The following is a 6876-nucleotide window of genomic DNA, read 5'->3' as shown; positions in this document are numbered from 1 at the left end:
TAATGTTGTCTCCGTAGTACAAAGAACCATGTCAGAGGTGAAGCGTAAATGGTTTGATATGAAACTGGAGGCAAAGAAACGCACAAGCACACACACAAAACAATACAGCGGTCACCAAACAAACAGAAGATTCATTTGTGGGGTTTTGAATGAAGTGGGAACGGGAAACCAGAGATGTTTTGTGTGTAATGGATAAACTCTAAATCAGTGATAGCTGTCGGAATGTAGAGCTATTTAACATTTATTTTAACAAATGATACGGATAACATATAGCCTACAGCAGTCTGTATGCATCGTCTTCAAATTATTTGAATCTTAATAGCCTAAAGCTGTTTCATACAATGTAAATTAAACATTTTTCAAATCAGATTTATTAATTCAAATGATCAAAAAGCCACAAAAACAAACAAACAAACAAAAAAAAATGTGTTGTCTCAAATAATTCTTTCAGCTGGCGTGTGCTCCTTCGTGGCTTCACCACCTGCTGCTCCTGCTGAACCCAGGCACCGAGGCCGAAGAGGCTGTGATCCGGCTGTCCTTACGGATATTTTTATTATCATCATTCAACATGTAGAAAGAAAGTGTAATCTATTGAGTAGATTTACATAGATAATTCACAACCATGAACCTAATCTGGATCTTAAACCTGCTAATTGCCAACTAATTTAACTACATGTGTTATATTTTTAATATTTTGTCATGTTTAGATTACGTGTTTCAAAGGCATCTGTGTATTGTGTACATAACAGAGCGCAATACGAGTTAAAATTGTAATTTCCAATAATGACAAGCAATATTTATGCACCTTACTAAATTTACACAAGCACTACGAGTGGTCAGGAGCAGGAGTAGATTTTGTTAGTAGCTACGAAAAGATCGGAGCTACTAAAATATTGATAAATGCGGACATGCACGTAAATTTCTGTCTGCGAACAGTTTACACACAAATTCCTTCTGCTCACGTTTCATGAATGAGACCCAGTCTTTTTTCAAAATAAACGCACTATGTCGGTACATCACCCGCAAATTCACGTTTTTTTGTTGTTGTTTTTCTCCCCAACGCACGTGGTTGGGTTTAGGCAACAAAAGCACATGGTTGGGTTTAGGAAAAAAGAACAGGGTTTGGCTTTATATTCTTATGGGACGTGAACACCGCTCTCCCGGGTGAAATTTTGCTGGACCCACGTATCTTGCAGACTTGAAAGGTTGGCTTCGGTGTCTGACACCGTAAGTCACTGCTCAAGTGCCAGATTTCGATTGACCTCAGAGTGAGACCAGGTTTTTCTGTTCCTTGCAGAATCACAAAAATACAGCACATCAGCATGCTACTTGCTCACAGTTACCTTGGTAACATGCTGATGTTTGGTAGGTTTAATGTTTACCATGTTCAACATCTTAACGTAGTTGGCTTCCTCAGTCTGTGACCTCAAGCGTGCACAGGAGCAGTATGCAACCAAGTGTGAAGCAGTCAGGATGAGTCTGTACCTCCAAGTCTGCGGTCATGGTTCTCTGCCGGAAAACGGCGGATTGCCCCCTCTGAGTAAGAGAGTTACTGCCCTAGGTGAAGAAGTTCAATTATCTGGAGGTCTTGTTTATGTGTGAGGGTAAGAGGGTGAGAGTGTGAGATGGACAGGCTGTTTGATGCAGCGTCAGCAGTGATGAGGGTGTTGCACTAGACCATCATTGTAAGGAGGCAGTTGAGCCAAAGGCAAAGCTCTTGATTTACCAGTCCATCTACGTTCCGAATCTCACTTGTGGTCATGAACCTTCGGTAGTGACCAAAAGAATGAGATCGCAGATACAAAATGCAGAAATTAGTTTCCTCTGTTGGGTGGCTGGGCTCAGCCTTAGAATTAGGATAAAGAGCTCAGATATCCAGAGGGAGCTTGGAGTAGAGAAGCAGCTCCTTCATGTCAAATCGGGACAGATGAGATGGTTTGGGCATCTGATCAGGATGCCTCCTGGGTGCCCCTTGTTAGAGGTTTTCTGGGCATGTCCAACTGGTAGGAGGCCCTGGGGTAGACCGCAGAACACACTGGGGGGGTTATATATCTCAAATGGCCTGGAAACATCTCAGGATCCTCCAGGAGGAGCTGGAAAATATTGCAGGGGAGAAGGACACTTGGAAAACCTTGCTTTGTCTGATGCCCCCAAGACCCGGCCCAGGAAGAGTGGATGAAAATAGATGGATGGATAAAACATTTTAGTTTTACGTGTTAACACGCTAACATTTGCTGACTAACAACCAACAGGATGTACAGCTGAAGCTGATGGGAATGTCATTAGTTTTGCAGGTAATTGGTGAAACTGAAATTTTGACCTGATGGTAGCACTAAAAATGCACTGAAGCAGCATATAGCCAGCTGACCTGGGATCTTCCAGCAGCTGTTCCAAGGCTCTGGAGCCTCAGTTGGGCCAAAGCCTTGAGCCAAACCCCAGATGTAACAAGCTTCTAGAAATTACTAGAATATTTTGTTTGTTTCTTTTGCATCCTCAATAGGTCTCTGAGGAAACTTGATTGGTCACATTATTGCTATTGTTTAAAGCAGGAAGGGAGAGCTATCATGCTGTGATGTATTCAACAAAACTAGTTTGAAAACACTGTTAATGCTGTTACGTTTTTCAGTTCAATTATGTAATTCATAGCAACTGTAGCCACTTTTGCTGTGCTTTCTTTTTCTGGCTATCTCAGACCTACTATCAGCCCATTATTTTGAATTCAATGTGAAGAATGCTTATTCAAAAGTGACATAATCAAGACTTGACAACGGGGTTTCCACTCCCTTGTGCATTTTCGCTTTGTTGTCTTTTTCCATCATTATCTCTGTGAGTATTTTCCGCTGGGTTAATCTCCTGCAGTCTCTGGTTACCTTGGAAAAGATGACAAACAGGCCAGCAGCCTCTGAAACAGCAGCATGTTTTCCTGCTCTCTCACCAGGATGCCACTGGCATGCAGGCCACTAGGCTTTCCCAGCACCGGGCACTTACTGTAGCTCTGCTAGGGAATGGCCTGCCTGCCTGTCTGCATGCGAGCGTGTGTCGGGGAATGTGTGGGTGGGCGCGCGTGCTGTACAGTGTGGACTTAATAGTGTGTGTGGAGTGGGAACAGGGAACATTTTATGTGTACATATGCATGGTGATGTCTGAACTTTTGGCCCACATTTTTGACCCCTTACTTTTCTTGTCTTGCCAGCTTCACCTCTTGCCAAACAAGAAACTGACATGCAGGTCTGAAGACAGCCCACATTTCTGCATTCCTCAACATCCCATTATAATCCATTAATAAACATAATGACATTGCACCATGCCCGAAGCAATCCGAGGCCTAATATTCCTATAATCACTGCGATTATGATTATTACAGGAAGCAGGTTGGTGGGGTGGAGGTAGTTAAACAGTAGCTATACTTAGTTGAATAGATTTTGCCAGAAGTAACAAGAAAAGCAACCAAAATACAATATGTTTGAAAAAGAAGTGTTGATTTTGCTTGTATAAAAAACATAAATGTAGGCAATTTCCAGTGCAGTGCTATTGCAAACTGGTAGGCATTGTGTTGTAAATTAGTAAAGTTCCCTTGACAATGCAGTCAGACTTTTCTGAGCTGACAACATGAGACATTTAATGGAACAATGAGGTGTCAGATATTGCAACAGGGACTCTAACAGAAGCATAATAGTACATTAAATGAGTCACACACCTCTTAAAACACTGTGGAAAGTTTAATGACATTCAAGTAATCCCGCTGACCTCATGAGAATCACCTGACTCTCAATAAAGTCCCAAGTTGGTCAAAGTGAATGACTGTACTTATTTCCTGTAAACAAAAATACAGATGTCAAACTTAAGGAAACCCCCCCTTTACTAAAGGTGACAAACAGGCAAAAGTCAAAAATATTAGTCAACAGAGGATAAATCTAGTGCAAAGGGCAGGCAGAGAAAATGACTGGACCACAAAGACAGAAGCACAACAGATGATCTGGCTGGAAATGAATGAAGGCGGGCTGGTATATGCTCTTGGGCTGATGAGGAAGTGGGACCAGGTGTGCAGGTGGGCGGAGGAGGATAGGTGACAGGGAATGGCGGGAAAAATGTAGCGGGTTACTGCAGGGCATGTGGGAGTGGTAAAAAGACAAGAGAGTTCATACATGGAAGGGGGGGTTAGCAGACAATGGCCACTTTATTAGGTACACCTTGGTAGCACCAGGGTGGATCCCCTTTTTTCTCCAGAACTGCCTTATTTCTTTGCGGCATAGATTCAACAAGGTGCTGGAAACATTCCTCAGAGATTTTGTTCCATATTGACATGATAGCATCACACAGTTGCTGCACAACCATGATGCGAATCTCCCGTTCCACCACATCCCAAATGTGCTCTATTGGATTGAGATATGGTGACTGTGGAGGCCATTGGAGTACAGTGAACTCATTGTCATGTTCAAGAAACCAGTTTGAGATGATTTGAGCTTTGTGACATGGTGCATTATCCTGCTGGAAGTAGCCCTCAGAAGATGGGTACACTGTGGTCACAAAGGGATGGACACGGTCAGCAACAATACTCAGGTAGGCTGTGGTGTTTAAACAATGCACAGTTGGCAGTAAGGGGCCCAAAGTGTGCCAAGAAAATATCCCCAACACCATTACACCACCACCAGCCTGACCCATTGATACAAGGCAGGATGGATCCATGCTTTCATGTTGTTTACGCCAAAGTCTGACTCCACAATCTGAATGTCACAGCAAAATTCAAGACTCATCAGACCAGGCAATGTTTTTCCAATCTTCTATTGTCTAATTTTGGTGTCCCCATGCGCCTTGTAGAGTGGCACCCAGTGTAGTCTTCTGCTGCTGTAGCCCATCTGCTTCAAGGTTTGATGTGTTGATCATTCAGAGATGGTCTTCAGCATACCTTGGTTGTAACGAGTGGTTATTTTTGAGTTCCTGTTGCCTTTCTATCATCTTGAACCAGTCTGGCCATTCTCCTCTGACTGGATATTTCCTCTTTTTCAGACCATCCTCTGTAAACCCTAGAGATGGTTGTGTGTGAAAATCCCAGTAGATCAGCAGTTTCTGAAATACTCAGACCAGCCTGTCTGGCACAAACAACCATGCCACATTCAAAGTCACTAAAATCATCTTTAACCCCCATTCTGATGCTCGGTTTGAACTTCAGCAGGTCGTCTTGACCATGTCTAGATGCCTAAATGCATTGAGTTGCTGCCACATGACTGGCTGATTTACTATTTTCACTGACAACCAGTTGAACAGGTGCACCTAATAAGTGGCCAGTGAGTGTATAGGTTAAATGCATATGATGACATTTTACCTACCACCTTAAATGCAGAGTATGGGCTCTATCTCACACCCAACACAATAGCATGACACAACTGTCATTGCTAGTTTTCAGACCAACACAGCTGTCATTTTCACATCAAGTGCCCACATTGTGAAAGTAGTTCAGATTCAGTGGCATCATGTCATAGTCACAGGTTGTCATTTGTTCTATTCATTGGTTGCCTATTATTAAGAAGGTGGGTCTTTTGTAACATTAGTCTGTCAGAGGCAGACGCCAAAGAGGTGAGGGAAGGAAACTCGAGATATACATATAACAGCTATCCATCTGTTATCTATAACCGCTTATCCTTTTCAGGGTCACAGGAGGACTGAAGCCCATCCCAGCTGACATTGGGCAAAAGGCAGGGTACACCCTTGACAGGACACCAGTCTATCTTTACATACAGCGAGGAAGTACTTTTGTGGAGACTGTGATGGACAATAAATAATTATTTAAGTATTGTGGTTTAAGTTCTGTCTCCATTTATATGTGAACCTTAATGAACTGAAACCAATCCTGAGCTCTGTGAACGGTTTGGCAACAGACCAGAAGACATCAGGCCCTGCTCCCACCAGCCAGCCGAGGGAGGCCAACACGGTGGGGGATGACTTGGGCTCATTGTGGTTCTCCAGTACCTCCTGTGCCAGAACGATCAATAATTGAGTCCAGTCAGGCGACTATGCTAGTGGGTCAAATTTGAACCAGGAGATTGCTCTGCAAATTCTAATGACCATTTACAACGGACAATTTGAGGTGATAAATCGACTTTGCTTTCTCTCCAAAACAAACAGCAACGGGGGGTTTTTAACAGTGTTTTTTGATTCTCTGAGTGCTTGTGCTGCTTGCCTTGTTGGACTCTCTTCTAGCAATGTCGTCACCTTCCCCACATCTCGGCAATTAAGTTGGTGAGTAAAACAGTAGCACAACAGTTTGGAAAACAAGACCTAGGTTGTAAAAAAAGAAATCCTTAAATTACGGGACCCGTCCTGATTTCATTTGCTTATTCTTACCAATATATATAAATTTAGGAGGCCCAGGGGCTGACACAGGACTTCCAGTCAGCCTCTCTCCCTCATTTACAACCAATTATACATGTTTACTTTTCTGATGAGACACACTTATGCTCAAGCTAATTTTACAGTGACCCATTGTAATGTGAATGCAGTACACAACCAGACTGTCCTGAAATGCACAGCAGGACAGATAGATAGACAGACGCATGCTTTCATTCATTTTTTTTGACATGTTAAATATCCAGCCAGTAAAGAGTGTGAGCTAAATCCACTGATGGGTTCATTACCAGTAAAAGGGCGTTGAAAACTATATTTGTCTGAGCTGGGGTCTGACTGACTGGAAACGGCACAGAGGAAACCGTTGAGTCCTTCAGGAGAGAGAAATTGATAGGTGCACTGATGGAAAAATGCCACAAAAAGAAGAGAAGCAGAGAGAAAAAAAAGAGAGACGGCAAAGGAATTTGAGGAGAAGAAATACTAGAAAAACTAATCTGATATATAGATCTCAACTCAAAGATGACAAATAAGGAA

The sequence above is a fragment of the Epinephelus moara genome, chromosome 6 (assembly GCF_006386435.1).
Source record: "Epinephelus moara isolate mb chromosome 6, YSFRI_EMoa_1.0, whole genome shotgun sequence".
NCBI classification, from domain to species: Eukaryota; Metazoa; Chordata; class Actinopteri; order Perciformes; family Serranidae; genus Epinephelus; species Epinephelus moara.
The sequence above is the reverse complement of the archived record's forward strand: the minus strand, read 5'-3'. Positions refer to the sequence as shown.